The following is an 18,638-nucleotide window of genomic DNA, read 5'->3' on the forward strand; positions in this document are numbered from 1 at the left end:
GAAAGACTTTGGACTGTGCAGCCAATAATGATAGCTTAGACTTCACATAATACTTTTCAATTATAGATACTGAGTAGAGGTCCCATGACAATCTACTTCAGGGAGTCAATAAAAATATCAACACTAAGTTCAGAGAAGTCAACTAAAGCCAGTATTTTAAAAAGCTGTTTTTTATAACTCAATCCCCAGTTCTTAAATTTTCTATTTCATAGATGAATATAATACTGCTTCCTACTACTAATGTTATCTGAAATATCACATTTCAAGAATTTATTTTCAGTTAGTTAAGAGTGTATGAAATTTAACTTTTGGGTATTGTATATCTTCTTGAAGATGAATGTTTCTGAAATGTTTCAGCCAAATCTATATGGATGTTCCTGAGAATATGCAAGAACTGAAGAGACTCAGTGCTTTTGTTTTCCTGACCAGACTCATTTCACAACTTGATCATGTTTCAGCTGGAAGTGGCTTGGTCTGCTAAACCCAGTGCTGTGGGCATGTGCTAGGCACACTAAGTTATTTCTTACAACATCCATTCCCATTGGACTTAGGCACAGGGAAGCTTACCTTACAAAACAGCAGAACGAGGCCATTATCTTCAGAGAAGCTCAGAGCTGAGGCAGTATAGAGATGCTTTGTGTTGGGGCTCTTCAGGTGGATGCAGACTCTGTCCCTAAAGACAGGCAATTTCTTCCAAATTGTTCTGGCAGCTACATATCTCCATCCTACTGAAGTGAAATGTAAGTCCATTTGCGCATCTGGGATGTGAATAAAGAGCAAGATGTGCAATGAACAAATACCAAATTGTTTCTTATTTAGTAAGCCCAAGCCAATTTGTGTCTACAATGGAGCAGGACTTCTCTTTCATAACAGCATATGAATGTGTGCTGCATCAAAATGTGGACATGACAAGGTGTTGAAATTAAAATGGTGTCTGGATACTTCCTAGCTTGTCTTTGACTTTGCATCTTCTGAATAATAACAAATTGTCACATGTTGGGAGTTTCTGGGGTGGATGACGTAACTAATTCATTTCCTTGTTTAATCTTTTTTCATGTTGTTATGCTTTGAATCACTAGAAAGTCCATAGTTACCCCATAATTACTTTAGTCTGTAGAACATGAATGAAAATAAACAGAGAAGTGAATTGTTAGTGATGTATGTCCTTTCTTTGAATGCAATCAGGGTAGTATCCTTCCTGTCAGACTGAAAGTAGGCAAATCATTATCCCCTCCCCCCGCACTGATAGCTCAAGAACGTAAAGTTTATTCCCAAAGTCTTGCTGAAATATGAGGCCTGTTTTGCACACCTGAATATATGGCTAGGTAATCATAACAGACTGCCCCTCTTCAGAGTAAAACGCACTAATGTCAGTATTAAGTCTGTTGAGCAAGCTCTAAAAGGGTTCCAGGAGGCATCTCCCCTCACATGAGGAGCTCTAACACCTTTGTTACAGCTCCAGAAACTGCGCCAGATCACAGTATCACAGTATGTTAGAGATTGGAAGGGACCTCAAAAGATCATCTAGTCCAATCCCCCTGCCGGAGGAGGAACACCTAGATAATGTTACACAGGAATGTGTCCAGGCGGGTTTTGAATGTCTCCAGGGAAGGAGACTCCACAACCTCCCTGGGCAGCCTGTTCCAGTGTTCCATCACCCTCACTGAGAAGAAGTTTCTTCTCAAGTTTAAGTGGAACCTCTTGTGTTCCAGTTTGTACCCATTACCCCTTGTCCTATCATTGTTTGCCACTGAGTAGAGCCTGGCTCCATCCTCGTGACACTCCCCCTTTATATATTTATAGACACTAATAAGGTCACCCCTCAGTTTCCTCTTCTCCAAACTATAGAGACCCAGCTCCCTCAGTCTTTCCTCATAAGGGAGATGCTCCACTCCCTTAATCATCTTTGTTGCCCTGCGCTGCACTCTCTCCAGCAGCTCCCTGTCCTTCTTGAACTGAGGGGCCCAAAGATGTTAAATGACAACCAGCAGGTCCTGTATTACTCAGTTACAGCCCATGAATTGTCTTTTTCTAACTGTCAAGAAATTGAAATAGCTTGAGCCATTTATTAAAAAAAAAAAAAAATCCAGAAAAATGCTTCTTTTGCTTTTCCCCACATCCAGCAAATTGTACCAGTGTTAGAGTCATACAAATGTCCTGCAGATGATATAGACAAGTTGTCTTCTGTATGCAATGGTTCTCTGACAGTCCAGCATTAGTAGAAAGGTGATCTGGCTGTTGCAATTTACTTCTTGTTAGAACTCAGTTTTAAAAACAGCCCTCTACTGTTTGTTTCTTCTCCTAATTAAAATCTTGCACTGGGAAAATGTGATGACTCACCTACTTCTCCTTTTTGCTATAGTAAGATAAAAGAGGTTGTTGGCAAGTGGCTGGAGAGCAAGATGAAGTCAAGAAGAGAAGCCTATTCTGTCCCATCACAAGCAGCATCTGGCATCTGGCAAGCACTGCCTCTGTAGACCTTTTCTTCAGGTGACTCAATCTCCCACATTGACTGTAATCCTGGAAAAAGTGCTCATGCCAAATAACCATCCAGATAATGCTGCAAATTCCAAGCTAATAAGGGAAATTGCCTATTCACTTGAACAACAGTCACAGGCCTGGGAGATGCCAGCCTCCAACTGCAGTCATGTCTTGGCTCATTAGTCCTATGTGCCCCTGAAACTAAACTGTCAAAGGGGTGTTGAGTGCACAAAGCACTGGGCAGCATCTGAATTAAATGCCTGCGCAGAACCAAAAATAGAACACTTTGAGCCCCTTTTCTGTTGTGAAGAAAAAATGCCGAGACAAAAAAATGCTTTTCTTGGTATTATTTAATGTGTTTTTCTGTCTAAAAAGCTAAAGATTTTTGGCCTCAAGGGGTGCTAGCCTGTTACCTTAGAGACTGTTTCTTTTAGAGGCAGTGGAGTGGCAGAGGGCATGCCTTTGCTGCTTACCTTGGCAACCATGAATTGCTAAATGCTGTTCCCATGAATGCAAGCCTTTCACTGCCATTAGTGCTTGCCCACAGGTATAAACATTCCTTCATGAAAAGGTCCAGGGGAATGTACACTACCTCGATAAAAATCAAGACGACAAACAAAAGCATATTATATAACAGAGCAGTTATATAAAATTAGATTTTAAAACAAGATGTGTCTTTAATGACATTGATCCTGGACGCAGTCAAATTTCCTGTTCCATTTATATCCCCTACAGCCATACCAAGCAGTGGCAGCAGGGATGGGAGGAAAGCGAGAAAGCTCGACAGGATATTCTTGTTTCTGTAATTGCAAAATGGAAGACCACTGTGCCTGTACTCAGAATAAATGTGCTGGAGAGCTTCACAGGAATAGTACGACTCCAGGAGTCTCCCTCCCTGGCACTGAGGCAGATGAAGGCAGGAGGAAAGCAGAACTTGCTGGGGCTGTGCAATGGCACTAGCTCCCCCAGCTCATAGGAATTCTTTATGGTCTAGCTGGGCAAACACTACAGGCAACATTCTCAACATGTTTATCTGTATAAACCCTTGTGCTGCAAAAACAAGAGATTTGTTGTATTCTTCCTGTAAATGAGGCTGTTGATCATGGAGGAATTAAGTTCTAAACTTAATTCTCCCCTCCCCACCCCCAAGTCTCCATTTTGTAAACTGATTCTTTAAAAAAAACACAAGATTTTCATGCTACTATCAAGTCAGTTCACTTTCTCTGGTCTCACCTGATAGTCAGTACTTCCAATAAAACCTTGGCTCATTTGGGTTTTTGGACTGTAGTGAGGCATATTTTAGAAAAAGAATAACCTCTTGGGAAAAAGTCTCCACTACAAGACATGTCTCTAAACGTCTGTCAAAGGAGAGGCAGAAAGCATCATATGGCTCAGACCTCAGCAGAACACAAGAAGGCTGTGATCTTGATCTACATATACATGAGCAACTTCATTCAATATTAGGATATTACCCTACAGCAGATTCTTGGGGCCATGAGAAGGTTCTTCTTGCCTTGAGAAAATCCTTGTAGCAATGGAGCTTGACATCTTCCATGTGAGCAGAGTGGGCTGGCCTTGCGTTCCCCATGTGCCATGACTCCTGGCAGACAACTGAGCTCTTGAAAGCTGAGCCTAAGGCAAAGTCAGCATTGTAGAGCCTCGGGATCGCCACTGAATCAATGCCAATATAGCTGCACTCAGTTAGCCACATGTATACGCAGACAGCCCACTTCTTCTTAAAGATTCATGTTCATGCAGGAGATGTCAGTGGAACAGCAGCTCTTAGGATACCAACCTAAATGATTCTGTGGTTCTATGTCCAGGCCAAATCCCAGCAGAGCCCCACTGATGCCAGAAGAATGGCTAAGCTATCGGTTTTGCATGCAGTGCCCTGATGCACTGGGTGTCGCTAATCTGTTCATTAAGAATCAGATCCACTATTTGGTTTTGATGCAAAGTATATCAAGATTCTCCTTTATAAGGCAGTAGCAGAAAAATCATGCCTTATTTTATGAGGTTTTTTTTCTTATCCCTTTTTGGTGAAGCACAGAGGATTTTTTCTTTTTTGGTATTAGCCAAGCTCACCCAGTGCATCCCCTTTCTCCTCCCTCCCCTTCAAGTGATTAAATGGTGGACTCAGCAGTGTATGAGTGGCAGGGATGGAGACTAACAGGGAAAGGGAACATCTCAGTCAGCTGAAGACCCCTTATGTATTAGATAAAACTGTTATTTTTTTTCAAAACTTTCAAGTGAATCTTTCCCTTCTTTGTACAAAGGGGAAATGTCCATTGCTACCAAACAAATGGCAGCAGGGCCAGCAGGTTGATGAAGGTGATCCTCCCCCTCTACTATGCTCAGGTGAGACCCCACCTGGAGTACTGTATCCAGCTCTGGGGCCCTCAGCACAGGAAAGACAAGGAACTGTTAGAGAGGGTGCAGAGGAGGGCCACAGAATGATCAGAGAGATGGAACATTTCACCTATGAGGAAAGGCAGAGACAGCTGGGATTGTTCAGTCTGGAGAAATTTTTTTCTCTCAAAAGAGGTAATGTTATACTGACAAGAAAAATATTCACAGTTGTCACTAGAAGTGACGATAATTCTCTCTCTTTTTCTCTCTCCACTCTCGTAAGCCCCAGTCAAGTGGTTCTCAATTCTTTGCTGGTAAAGCAGAAGCGGTACAGGCTCTTGTCGTGGCTTAAGCCCAGCCGCCAACTCAGCCACGCAGACACTCGCTCACTCCCCACCCCCCCCAACCCCTTTCTACCCCCTGCTCCCGGAGGGATGTGGAGGAGAATCGAAAGAATGTAACTCCCACAGGTTGAGATAAGAACATTCCAGTAACTAAGGTATAACACAAACCACTACTGCTACCACCAACGATAATAATGATAAGGGGAATAACAAGGGAAGAAAATACAACTGCTCACCACTCACCGACCGATACCCCTAGACAAGGCCCAAAACCGACTTTTCTTAATTTGTGAGATCAGACAAAATGGTGGTGGGTAAAACACACTGTATGCATGCCAACATGGTGATCCCCATCACAATCAGCAGGCAGATCTCAAGGGTGCCTAAAGGCCATTCAGAACCTTCAGAACTCTCAAATGATGCTGTAAACGGTCTGGTGGGTAGGCTGGGAATGTAAGGGAATGTCTCCTTCAGAAGTTTCTGAAACTTGTTGTCGAGGACTCCGTTCATACAGCTGCCTGCCATCTCTGATGCTTTTCCCCTTGCGTACAGGGGCAACCGATATTGGCACAAACTGGTCCTCTGGTTTGGCTGCAGTGATTATCACTGTGGTTGGAGTGTCTGCAGTATCTGTTGTCACGGTTTGGGTAGCTGCTGTACTTGTCACTGGGGTTGGCACAGCTGCTGTTCTTGGAGCTGGAGTAGCTGCACTGTCTGTTGCGGTCGAAGTTTGGGTAGCTACTGTACTTGTCATTGGGGCTGGTGTAGCTGCTGTGCTTGGAGCTCGAGTAGCTGCGCTGTCTGTTGCTTTGCCATCAGATCCAGGGACATTTTTTTCCCTTTGAAGGTGCTAGATAGTGTTGAACAGGGCTCTATCAGCATAGGCCAAGCCCCAGCACATTGCCATGATTTGTCCCTCTCTGGTATGACCAGAATGACAACACACCTCATTTAAGTGTTTTACTATTTTTTCTGGATTTTGCACTTGTTCAGTGGTGAAGTTCCAAAGCACAGGAGGGGCCCACTGACCTAGGTACTTTCCCATACTATCCCTCACACCCTGCCACTCATAACTGTCCAGCCTCGGGGAAAAGAACTTGCTCCTCCTATATCATCGTCTAACCCTTCTGGGTAATTGCCCCCAGTTTATATACTAGGCATAACATGCTGTGGTATGGAATACCCCTTTGGTCAGTTTGGGTCAGGTGTCCTGTCTGTGTTTCCTCCCAGCTTCCCCTCCTCCCTGGCAGAGCATGAGGCTCAGAAAGTCCTTGGTCAGACTAAACATTACTGAGCAGCAACTAAAAACATCGGTGTTATCAGTGCTGTTCCCAGGCTGAAAGTCAAAACCACAGCACTGCACCAGCTACTAAAAGAAGGAGAAAAATGACTGCTACTGCTGAACCCAGGACAGCTCTTCTCCTGGTGCAGCTGGCCAGCTGCCCCCAGAAGCCCTGCCTCAGCATCTCACCTCACTCTCTGATGTCCTCACTTCCCCTCACAAGGCCTGTTGTCAAGCACTGACAGCCACAACAGAGACGGGAATATTCCCAGCACCTCTGTGAGTGCTGGCCAACAACAGTATCATCTCCCACTGCAGTGGCACAGGGTTCATGCCTGCTGACCAGCTACTGCTCTGACTCTTGACTTCTACTGATGTTACTGGGGGAACAGCTTTGTGCTTCTTTCTGCTACTCACACCGGCAGTCACAACACCACTGTCACCCATCTGTGACATACCACCAAGCCAACGCAGGCCAAACCCGCCGGGAAAAAATGCCATTACAAAGGACAGAGCAGTACTTACACTTTTCATCCCCAAAACGGGAATGTACTTGTCAGCAGCATTAAATACAAAACCAACACCAAAACATGAGAGCTTTTCCTTGGTTTCTTGATTGAAACAACCTTCCTTCACAGAACAAAATGTGCCACTTTCCAGTTGTTTGTCAAGTGAGAGACAATGGTAGTTACAGGACATTTCTATAATCCACAACTGAGGAAAATTGAAGAGGCATTTGATTTATGAGATATGAAGTAATTGTGAAGCAATGCAGTTATGAAAACCATTAGTACAAGTATCTTTCAAGGAATACTAAAAAACTGGGGACACGTAGATGAAGCTAAGCATTTTTTACAAAATTACAATGTTTGGTGCATAGAAGTTATGGTGCAACTGAAGAAAGCAAACAAACAAAGTCTTAATGATATTTTACCTTCTTTTCCTGCATTACCCAAGTACATGAAATTATTCCAAGTAACAGAACATTTGTTCTGCTCAAAGTAGCAGAATACGTAGCATGTGTAAATTAAATAAATTAAGCAAAAAAAGATAAACATTTCTAAATCGACTATGAACTTGAGAAAAATATTCTGTCTCTGTTCTGCGTTCAAAACCTGTTGCTGAGGTTAGTTTCTGAAGCCCTCAATATACTAAGACCAGTATGAGCTCTGGCATCTTCTTCAGGAAAAAAGAAAAAGAAGAGAGGAAAACAACCAGGAGGACTGGAATATCTGTGAGCGTCCACCATCTGCCAGCTGAGCTGGTAGCAAGCAGACTTTAACATTTAGAGGCAATTAATTTTTTTAGTCAAAACCATCAAAAATCCATTTCCTTTTAAAAGCATGGATAGTTCATAGAATCATAGAATAGTTAGGGTTGGAAAGGACCTTAAGATCATCTAGTTCCAACCCCCCTGCCATGGGCAAGGACACCTCCAACTAAACCATCAGACTTGGGGTCCTTTCCTTCCTCTAGCTCAAAGACACCCTCACCTTCCTTCCTTGCTCAACGCCATTATGGAAGCTCAGGCCAATGGCTGCCCCTGTTTCTTTCCTGGCATGGAGCAACAGTAACAGTTTACCTCAATGCAACATAAACCTAGACACATAGTGGCATGAGTTATCAAATAAAAAAAACCCAGCTATTAAACAAACCTGAAGACTGGTAGGGGAATAAAGATAAGATCAAAGGCTACAGTCCTCACTCCAATGTGAGCTTTTCCATTGCTTCCCAGTCATGCCATTACTGCTCAACCAAGAGACAACAGCCCACTGTCTTTCAAAGTTACCAACTATAAACACACACAATAAGGTCAGACACTTCATTATTTTTGTTTTATAGCATCTCTGTCAGGTAACATTTAGATTTGTTCAGCTGAATTTCCTGTGTCTGGGCTGTAAATTCTTGACATATTCAGCTATTTTTCCACAACTACAGCCCCCAGAACAAAATGTTCTTGCTGTGCCTTGCCTTGCTTTCTTTCCCACAGAAACTTCCCACAAACACTCTCTACCTTCTCCAAGACAGGAATTTGGTGTGGTTCAGTCACCAAGTTAGGACATCTCAGGTTTTGGAGGGTGGCTTTCTCTAGGTCCATGCTGACCTCAGCCCCACTGCAGCTGGCAAGCAGGTGGCCCTGGTTGGTGGAAGGCAGCACCGCCCTAGCCTTGACTTACACGATCACTGGGTCTGGCATACTTCCCTGTGACATTCAGAGCTAATTTACAGGGTATAACAGTCTGGGTGGGTGCAATGAAATGAACTGGTAAACTTTCAGTGGAAGCAGGTAGCAAGTGATTTTGGTTCACGACACTGAATGTGTTAAAGGCTGAGAGTTACCAAGAATAAGGACCAAGCAAATTAAGGGATATTTTTTCTGTAACATGGTGAAATTAAAGAGAAGTTAAAATCAGCATTCTAACAAGAGCTTTGCAGGTCCCGGTTCTGCCACTATTGAATGAATGAGCTGAAACGTGGAGGGAAAAAAAAACTTGCTACTGGTAGGGAGCTGCGAAATGCCATGATTATCAGGGAGTAGCGGAAACATTCCCTGTAATTAGCTAGTGGTCACGTACAGGGCTTTTTTAATTAACACCTGAACTTCTCATACCTACTGTGAACACACCAAGGGAACAGCCGTCATCTTCCCTGCTCCAGATTTTTGCTGCGGGCCAGATGGCCCTGACCATTTTCTTTCTCTGCTTACAGAAACACTCTAATTCACCCACCAACATAACTTGTCAGCTTCTGCTGTAAAACAGTGATCACAGTTTGAAGGTATCAATACAGGTGGCCTACCATGATTCTCTTATATTGCTGTACCAAAGTCACCATCAAACATTCCTCATTTGAAAGCAACCATAGCTAATTGTGTTACTGATTTACGTCACAAGTTATTGTATTACCTACTCATGGTTAAAAACATGTTTTACTCTGAAAGTTTTGGACTAATAAGTATTTTTGATGGTTAACACCACAAGAATATGCTACCAATTTTTACTTGTACAGTGGCTTAATCACTGCCTCTATAGTGAAGGAATGGTTGCTGGAATGGTGGACAATAAATATCTAACAGTACTCAACAGTGCTGTGCAAAAGTGTAGGGCTCAAACTGAGGAAGAACACCATATCCAATTGAAGTGGCAGAGGAATGCAATAGGAAGAATGTAATTACTTGCATGAGAATTTGCCCAGAAAACTGAATCCAACACCCCCTTTCCTTTGAAAAATGTACTTTTTATCATATAATCACCTCAGTTTCCTTGCTAGGTGAACATTGCTTTGTTAGAATGTTGGCAGGAAAGTTAGGAGAAAAACAACACATACAACAGAATGAATGTTTCCTGAATATCTATTAATTTCAAGCTGATATAAGAAAGAAAATGTCACAGCTGCCTAAGGAAAACAAAATGGAAATCAAGAAAAAGGGGAAATAAGATCTGTTTTGACCTTTACACATTTCTGAACTTCTGGAAGGCAGGGACAGAAGCAGAAAAAAGCCAGGACACTTCTGACCCAGGAAATGCTAAACTCCACACAAATGCCTTTTTCCCTATAGGATTTAAGACCTGGGGCTAGACCTACATTTGGAAACTGCCAAAAATGGTTTGGCCATTTGTTAGGGTTTTGATGAGGGCACTCAAAATGTTTAAAAAAAATGACCTGGGATCTTTTGGATGCCCTTAAATCCTGGAAAGAAGACCTTAATTCTACACTCATTAGTAAGAGCAGAATCCTCCATCCAGAAAGTGATTCAGAGGCAGCACTGTGGGAATGCCTCATGTTTAGAAAGCCGGCACCCAGCCCTGCAGTGCTGGGCTCCTACTACCAGGCACTGTGCAGGGGGTGGCTACAGGGAATGGTATTCACCCTGTGTGCTGCTAGACTAACACTAGAGAGTTCCTCAAGCTAGTAAGCAGGGAAACCCTGAAGGAGAGGTACAGATTTAACTCTGTCCTCTGTGGCCCATGTGTTGTACGCAGTTATTGCAACGAAACTTCCCCTCTTCAAATTCACAGCCTGTGGGAAAGCAGCCTAAATTACAACACAGGGCAGAGGTTTGATTTGCAAAACTGACCTCAGGACAGTCTACAGTGGCCTGGTTGACATTTGCTGTTGGAAGGGAAGTGGCTGACTCTTACTCACCTTGGTCCTTCAAAATTCGGCTCAAAATTCAAAACAGACTCTGCCCTTTCCTATTTCTTTGCAAAGTTCCCAATCCAGCCAGTAACAGGCACGTGCCCTCCCGCCTGCTCAGACACCCTGTGCAACAGAAGGATAGATGCTCTTGGACAAAGGGAGAGCGACTGGTAATCTGTACATTATGTACAGAGGATGAAGAGGGGTAGCTCTCCATGTTAACTTTAATCACAAGGGCCCTGGAAGCAGCAGAGGTAATAAAAGCATATTAGCTGAAGCATAGCACCACAAAGCAATATTAACCTTTCATGCAGAAGCTAACTTGTGTGTGCATGGTCTACATATGTGCCAGAGCCAAAGGAGAGAGGGGATAGGGATACCTGGCCTCAATCACTGCTCTGGTCATCTGTTTGTTATGCTGTCTGACTTTCCACAGGTGATAAAAACGGGGTGGTCTGGCATCTGTACAGGCTGAAGACAAACACTATACATTGAAACACAATGGTATACAGTTGCAGCAAGAAAGAAAACAGAAGAGATTGGGGAGACAAGCTTCAAATATAATTCACTTTAATGACATCTCATATTTTAGGCTGGCCTCCCTTCACAATGATCCACAGAAGGAGCGTGACCAGCAGGTTGAAGGAGGTGATCCTGCCCCTCTACTCTGCTCTCGTGAGACCTCACCTGGAGTATTGTGTGCAGTTCTGGTGACCTCAACATAAAAAGGACATGGAACTGTTGGAACAAGTCCACAGGAGGGCCATGAGGATGATCAGGGGACTGGAGCACCTCCTGTATAAAGACAGGCTGAGGAAGTTGGGGCTGTTCAGCCTGGAGAAGAGAAGGCTGCGTGGAGACCTCAAAGCAGCCTTCAAGTATCTGAAGGGGGGCCTATAGGGATGCTGGAGAGGGACTCTTCATTAGGGAGTGTAGTGATAGGACAAGGGGTAATGGGTTCAAACTTAAACAGGGGAAGTTTAGATTGGATATAAGGAAGAAGTTCTTTCCTGTAAGGGTGGTGAGGCACTGGAATAGGTTGCCCAAAGAAGCTGTGAATGCTTCATCCCTGGCAGTGTTCAAGGCCAGGCTGGACAGAGCCTTGGGTGACATGGTTTAGTGTGAGGTGTCCCTGCCCATGGCAGGGGGGTTGGAACTAGATGATCTTAAGGTCCTTTCCAACCCTAGCTATTCTATGATTCCATGATCCTATAAAACTAGTCTTAACAGAGACATTTACAAGCACAGAGTATAGAGTTGGAGGAAGCAAAGACCCCTTTCATTCCAGGAAATAGAGAGAAACTTTCCATGCCCACATATGGATCCATGCACTCACAACATCTCCTCAAATGTAACTTTAAGAGAAGCAGCAGCATTGATCAGCTTGGATCAGCCAGAACCACTTCATTTTGATTGAGGAGAGGAAAAACAACAGTAAAGCTCAAACCGCGCAGTTCAACAATTTGGGCCAAGTCCTAAAAATAGAACTGCTTTCTTATGGAAAGAAATACCAAAAAAAAACCACCCCAACAATCCAAAACAAACAAACAAAAAAATAATAAAACAATTGCCAGAAGATCTGAACTGTTCTCAAAATTGTCTGAATTTGGTGCCAAGCACACAGGGCAGCCTAATACCTAAGAGGCTACCTGTGCCAGTTCTGAATCCCTTCTGCAACTAGAGACTGTATATCCAAGACTGGGAAGTGACTATGGAAAAAATCCTGTTTTCCAGTGGGCAAGCTTTCCTGCCATTTTAACCCTTGCTTCCACGCTTGCCTTGAGGCCTCATGATGCAGTCTTTCCCTGGCAGACTGCCTCCAACTGCCAGCACTTGTAGCCCAGCATGTTACCAGTTCCTGGCACCCACCCTATAGCAGCTTGTGGGGTGAAGCAGCAGCTTTAGAGCTTGCTAGGAGAGGCAAGGCCAACATCTCCAGTCTTCCATGCTGCCTGGGCTGGGCATCTTTAGTAGCACCCATCTGCAAGAAGGAAGACCAAAGGCTCCAGCTGGGGGGGTGCTTCCATGGGCTCACCCCCACCATGCCCACTGGGCACAGAACAACCTGCCATCTTCCTCCCAGCAGGGAACAGGACATTACTGGTGGAGAACGGGTTTGCTTTTGCACAACAAATCACTAATGTGAATTATCTGGGTGAAATTATAGTCATGGAGTAAGGCCTTCCTGTGCTTGGTGCTATACAAATGCAGAAGGAGATGTGCTGTCAGTGGCCTGTGAAATAATTTAAGAAGAAAGGCAGTTTTCTGTTTCCCTGCCTGTACTGTTCAGAATGGGCGAAACAAAAAATAATGTTAAGAAAGAAACAAAGTGGCTTACTTTTATCCCCTGTGAGACTCCCTATTATCTTACTTAGACACAGGCAGAAATACAGCTTCTCATTATTTTGCTTTCATGCTTTGCCCAATTTCAAAATGTATGGTAATAAGAGAACATATTTACTTCAGGAACAGAATATAGGAACAAATGTTTTCTGCACATAATACTGGAAAGAAATATGGGTCTTCATTATCCATGCAGGAAGGCAGGATTCTGGATTTTCACATATCACATTACAGCTTCACGCTAAAATACCTGAAGTGTCACTACCAACATCTGGCAAAGGAGTTCCCAAGTGTTACCAAAACTGCACCTCCTTTTTCTCCCTATACTGATGGTCTAACAGATGTTTGTCCAAAACACCTGAAGATGCTGCCTGCAAAGAATCCAGGATGGCAGCTCTACCATTACCCTCTGAAATCCTTCCCAGACCCTGGAAATGCCTGTGAGGCTTTTCACTTGTGGTTCAAGGCAGTGTCTGTATTACTGATTTTGACTTTTGCCTTCAGTATAAAAAGGTATTAAAATAAGTATATTAAAAAAAAAAATCCTTAGTAGTACATTGTTAGTTAACTTCATCAGTTTTATTCCTGCAAACCAGGCTCCACCACTTTCCATATAAACTCCAGACCCAGTCCTAGCTTCACTTTCCTGAAAACCTTTGTTAGGGTGGCAGGACAAGCTACTTTCTTCCACCCCACATGACTGAAATTTGTATAAAGAAGAAGAGAGGCAGGACATTTAAGGAGGAAAGGTCACTTTTCATGTAAAAAGGATTTTTAAGAAGCGAGGATCCTGGCTGAATTTTTGTATGCCAAATACAAGAAATATAATATGAGAGAAACAGCAGTGCTATTTTGGGTCACATAAGTATCGTATTCTGAATTACCCTTTTATTAGCAGGCAGTCCTTTCCTGCCTCTTCTTTCCAGCATTTACAGACCTCAGGTTCATACAATTCCATTGCTGCTTTGAGGAGGGCGTCAACTTTCCTTCCCTTAAAAGATATAAGTAAATCAGAACATGAACTTAGCAAGATGCACATCACAAAGAACAGAACAGCAACTCTCATAGTTCTTAAGATGTGTTTTTAAGGAGAATGTTAACATTTTTTATATTAGATTTATCTTCTTCCTAAATGCCTGACCCAAATAAGCAAAGAGAATGAAAGCCTAAAGCAATCAGTTCGAATTTCATCATGTGATTCTGGCCTGGTGTGTAGGAAAACACTCTATTAATTTAATAAGCAAAGTGTGAACTGGAAATATTGTTCTAAGCATTTAATGGAGTTGCATAACTCTTGTGTGTTTACTAGAGGTAGTAAGCCAAGGGAAACATTTATTTTCCCAATTAATTAATGCCCTATTATTTTAAGAAACAAAGTTGCTTATGCTCTTTACACATATTTAGCATCAAAGTGCTTTTGAAAACCATTATCAAGGCTCTTAAGGTACCATGTTTAATAAAAATAGTCTCTTTTGAACATGATAATATAAGAATTGAAACTTCTTTTTTTTTCAGTTTTGCTTTCCAGACAGCTATCACAAATACTTTCACTTCAGAGAACAGAGTGGTTAAATTTGTTTATTCAAGAGTCTGAATAAATAGGGTATTTTCTCCCACTCGTCATTTTAAGTTTAACCCTATGTATAAATTTTAAAGCTTTCGTGTGTTTTGGACCAATTGCAAAAGCCCCTTGGAACTGAAGGGGCTTCTGTCAGAGCTGTACTAGACACAGCTCTGAAACTGAGGCCAACCAAGTGAGTACAGGAACATTTTTAATTACTGCACCACCCTATGGATTTATGATTACTTAAGTGCACTTGACCCCACAAGTTGTCTAATCCTTCTTTTTAACTTCTCCACGGTCTATTAAACATCCCCTTTTACGAGACTCTCTGTTGGAATTACACCCTTGGTGGCTGTCTTTCCCACTTACAATGTTCTGACAGCTCTTAACATATTCCAGTCCAGATCTGACCTCTCAACAGTATGTGTCTAAATTGAGTCGATCTCACTGACAAAGATCAAACTGGTACTTAAAGTGTCTCGTGGCTGGACTTCCTTCCCAGCAGACACACAACTCCAAGCTGAAGTAAACATGAAAGGCTGCAGGCAGCTGCAAGTGGTATTAGAATGGAGAGCAGCGGAAGCCTCATATGATCTCAGCAGCAAGTGCTCCTGTGGCAGCAGCACAGGGAGAAGGCAGGGGAAATAGGTGACAGGCTCCCAGCCCTAGAGTAAATCCATGCCTAGAAAGCATGATGGTGATATAACCTGTGCATGATTAGTGATACCTGCCACACAACTCATGCACAATGATGATACAGTCAGCACCAGATAAATAAGTTCTCTGAATAGAAATGGAAGATTTTAGGCTATTTCCCTTGATTCACTTGTACTTATGGCTCAGAAGTTTTCACAAATCCCATCCAGAAAACCAGCTTCCCTACAAATCCAGGAGATCCAGCAATGCAACATGCAGTATAGGTCTTCTGCATGGAAAAGAAGATTTGCTGGTTTCAAGTACATAAAGTAATTAATGAAACCTGTCCTGAAGGTGATTGCCAGCCGACATCAAAATAGAATAGAGAATCTAATTCCTACTCTTTTCCACAGAAAAGTCACAAACAATGTAGACAAAATTACTGGGTTTGCAGGGAGATGAAGAGTCTAAGCAAAGAGCTACAGCATCTACTGTTTTATCTGTGAATTCATTATTTACTTACAATCAGGCATTTCATTTTCCTTTGATGTTACATCCTCTTCTTTAGGACAAATATTCTAGCAGTCAGGGAGGAGAAAGCTCTTGATTTCACTTTCTTGAAAAAGCTATTTTACCACTGAATACTGGAAAACAGCTGACAACTATCTTCCTACAGGGCCTACAGAAACAGAACTAGTACAGAAAAAAAGTATTTGAACTAATTCTTGTAATACCAATGTAAAAGAAAATCATCTGCTTGCCAGACAAGTTCTTTAAGTCTAAGACAGAGAGAATGTGTACTTTGAAAAAGAGAATCTATTTCCCAGCTAAAAATGTTCTTTGGAAACCATTCCATGCTCCTAGAAATTAATCCGTGAAGTTTATTTTCTGGCTACGTGGGTGGGGGAACACGGATCCAGGAAATACACTCATCATTCTCAGTGGATTAGAAAAGCGAATGTCTGTCTTGCACAGCTCTTTTAACATTCCTTGTTTCTCTCCTTATTTTCCTAGCCATTGTTTTTCCACTCAGTCTTGCACTGACTCTGATCTCACTGAATGCAAACTTGTCAATCCTGGATTTCTTTATCTATATCCCATTCTTGAAGAGCTGCTGTTATTCAAAGACTCCTAGTAAGTCCAAGCACCAAGGAAAAGAAACCCAGAGCCTTGGTAAGATCTCACTGGGTGATTGTGAGGGGTTGGGACATCAAAGGTTCTCTCAGGTTCAAGTGTTAAAAAAATTATACCTCTTACCATCCTCGTAATGGAAGGGAGAAATCAGTTAAATTGGGGGTTTCAGAAAGCACCCAAACCAATTACATTTTGTTCTTATAAAGCAAAAACAAAACAAAGACCCAATTGCCCCTAGATAAATAGGTGAATATTTGTTCTGTACTGTACCCTAGCAGTGAGAAAACCACTATGTCATTTCAATATGTAGGTAAATATAACAATCACTAACATGACATATTTGCTAAGAAATGTTCCCTTCTTCATGTATTACGGAATGAACTGAAGAGTTCTCTTTATCCCCTCTCAGCTCTGTACTAGCTCTCCTCCTTGCCAGGATGAAAAACACTGTGGCATTTCAATTCCACTCTGTAGCTAAGCATTTTCAGTAGACACCGTATGTTTCTTGCCTTGAGGCACCAAAGGCAATTTGTCAATTTGGTTGTTAATTCAGGGAGAGAGGGGTGTCATTTCACGGCTTCTGTGTAGTTCTCCATCCCTTAGCTATGCCTGGTTTTCTTCCAAATATACTGTGGGGTTTGGAATTTGTGGTTAAGTTTAGAAATTATTCTGGGATTTGCTTTTTCTCTCAAAAGGTACTTAAATTGAGGTATCTGGCTAGTACTTGGCAATTATTACTTAGAGAATAAAGGTTCTTGCTAAATCCTGTGTTGTACCTGGTGTAACACCTTCAGGCACTGTGCTGAAGGAAAGTGAGGGTATTTCTGGGGATTCCACTGGAGATGTGTGAAAACTTAAAATTTTAACACACACGATGTAACCAGCTCCTACTGTTTCTGAACTCCACATTTCAATAATACCATTGTTTTTCCTGCCTGCTATAAAATGTCACAGGGTATGATGACAGTTAGCACTTCCCCTTCTCACATGATAAAAGGTGATGGCATCTGTCTTTAAGTACACACATAAATCTGCTGGAATTGCATACTATGAAACATTTTAGTCAAGATGTCAATTTCCTCTAGTATGAGAATATTATGCTGTGGAACTAAAATGTAGAATAGGATCAACAGTATCTAAGACATTTAATAGCCCTGAAGCTAGGCAGGGATGAACTAGCACACAGATTTCTTTGCACCCAGGATGAGCAAGTCTTTAACTAATGTAAACATTTTAAAAGCATTTAATGTGTATCTCATAATTACAGGAACACAGCAAGCCTTTTGTTGCATTGCTTTTTGGATGTTTTAAGTGGTAAATCCAGTATGCCATGTGAGTACCTGCTTTCGTTACAGTTGTTCTGGTTCCCAAGAAACAAAATCCTCCGCTTTTAAAAGCTTGGTTTTTTTCTTCAATTTTGTTATAAAAACTCATAGGATATATTTCATTTGCATAAAATTGCCACATACTTTCTGTGACTTCTTCCTGGGAGCATTATTTTTGACTGTGCAAAACCAAAATAGCTGCATTTTACAGTATTAACATAATCTGTCAACATAGAATCATAGAATCAACTAGTTTGGAAAAGACCTTTAAGATCATCAAGTCCAATCATTACCCCAGGACAGCCAAGACCACCACTAGACCATGTCACTGAGGGCCCCATCTACATGGTTTTTGAACACTTCCAGGGATGGTGATTCCACCGCTTCCCTGGGCAGTCTGTTCCAATGCCTGAACACCCTTTTGGTGAAGAATTTTTTTCTAATATCCAATCCAAGCCTCCCCTGTCACTGCCTGAAGCCATTACCTCTTGTCCTATTGCTTGTTACTTGGAAAAAGAGACCAACCCCCAACTCACTCCATCCTCCTTTCAGGTAGTTGTAGAGAGCAGTAAGATCCCCTCTGAACCTTCTCTTCCCCAGAGGAAACAACCCCATTTCCCTCAGCTGGTCCTCGTTAGACTTGTGCTCCAGACCCTTCACCAGCTTTGCTGCCATCTTCTGGACCCGTTCCAGCACATCAGTGTCCTTGTAGTGAGGGGCCCAGAACTGAACGTGGTATTTGAGGTGCAGCTTTAATAGTGCTGAGTACAGGGGAACAATCACTGCCCTAGTCCTGCTGGCTGTTATTTCTGACAGAGGCCAGGATGCTGTTGGCCTTCTTGGCTGCCTGGGCACAAGCTGGCTCATGTTCAGTTCCACCAATCTGCACCCCCAGGTCCTTTTCCACCAAGCAGCTTTCCAGGTATTCTTCCCCAGTCCTGTAGTGTTACAATGCTTTACTTAAGTCCAAATAAACATTGTCCACAGCTTTTCCCTCATCAGCCAGGAGGGTCCCTTTATCATAGAAGGAGATCTGGTTG

At 42.5% G+C, this 18,638-nt stretch overlaps 1 long non-coding RNA gene across 2 annotated transcripts in view; it reads right to left on the minus strand.

Moving 5' to 3' along the window:
• Positions 1 to 18,638, minus strand: part of LOC130598818 (uncharacterized) — a 70,547-nt gene that overhangs the window by 41,572 nt on the left and 10,337 nt on the right. For both annotated transcript variants that reach the window (XR_008972091.1, XR_008972086.1), the window contains exon 2: positions 13,824 to 13,930. This is a non-coding gene — a long non-coding RNA (uncharacterized LOC130598818). The remainder of the gene's footprint in view (positions 1 to 13,823; positions 13,931 to 18,638) is intronic.

Source organism: Pezoporus wallicus, unplaced genomic scaffold (genome assembly GCF_028554395.1).
Source record: "Pezoporus wallicus isolate ANWC-B61680 ecotype Strahan unplaced genomic scaffold, APGP_CSIRO_Pwel_v1 contig_3817, whole genome shotgun sequence".
Lineage (NCBI taxonomy): Eukaryota > Metazoa > Chordata > Aves > Psittaciformes > Psittacidae > Pezoporus > Pezoporus wallicus.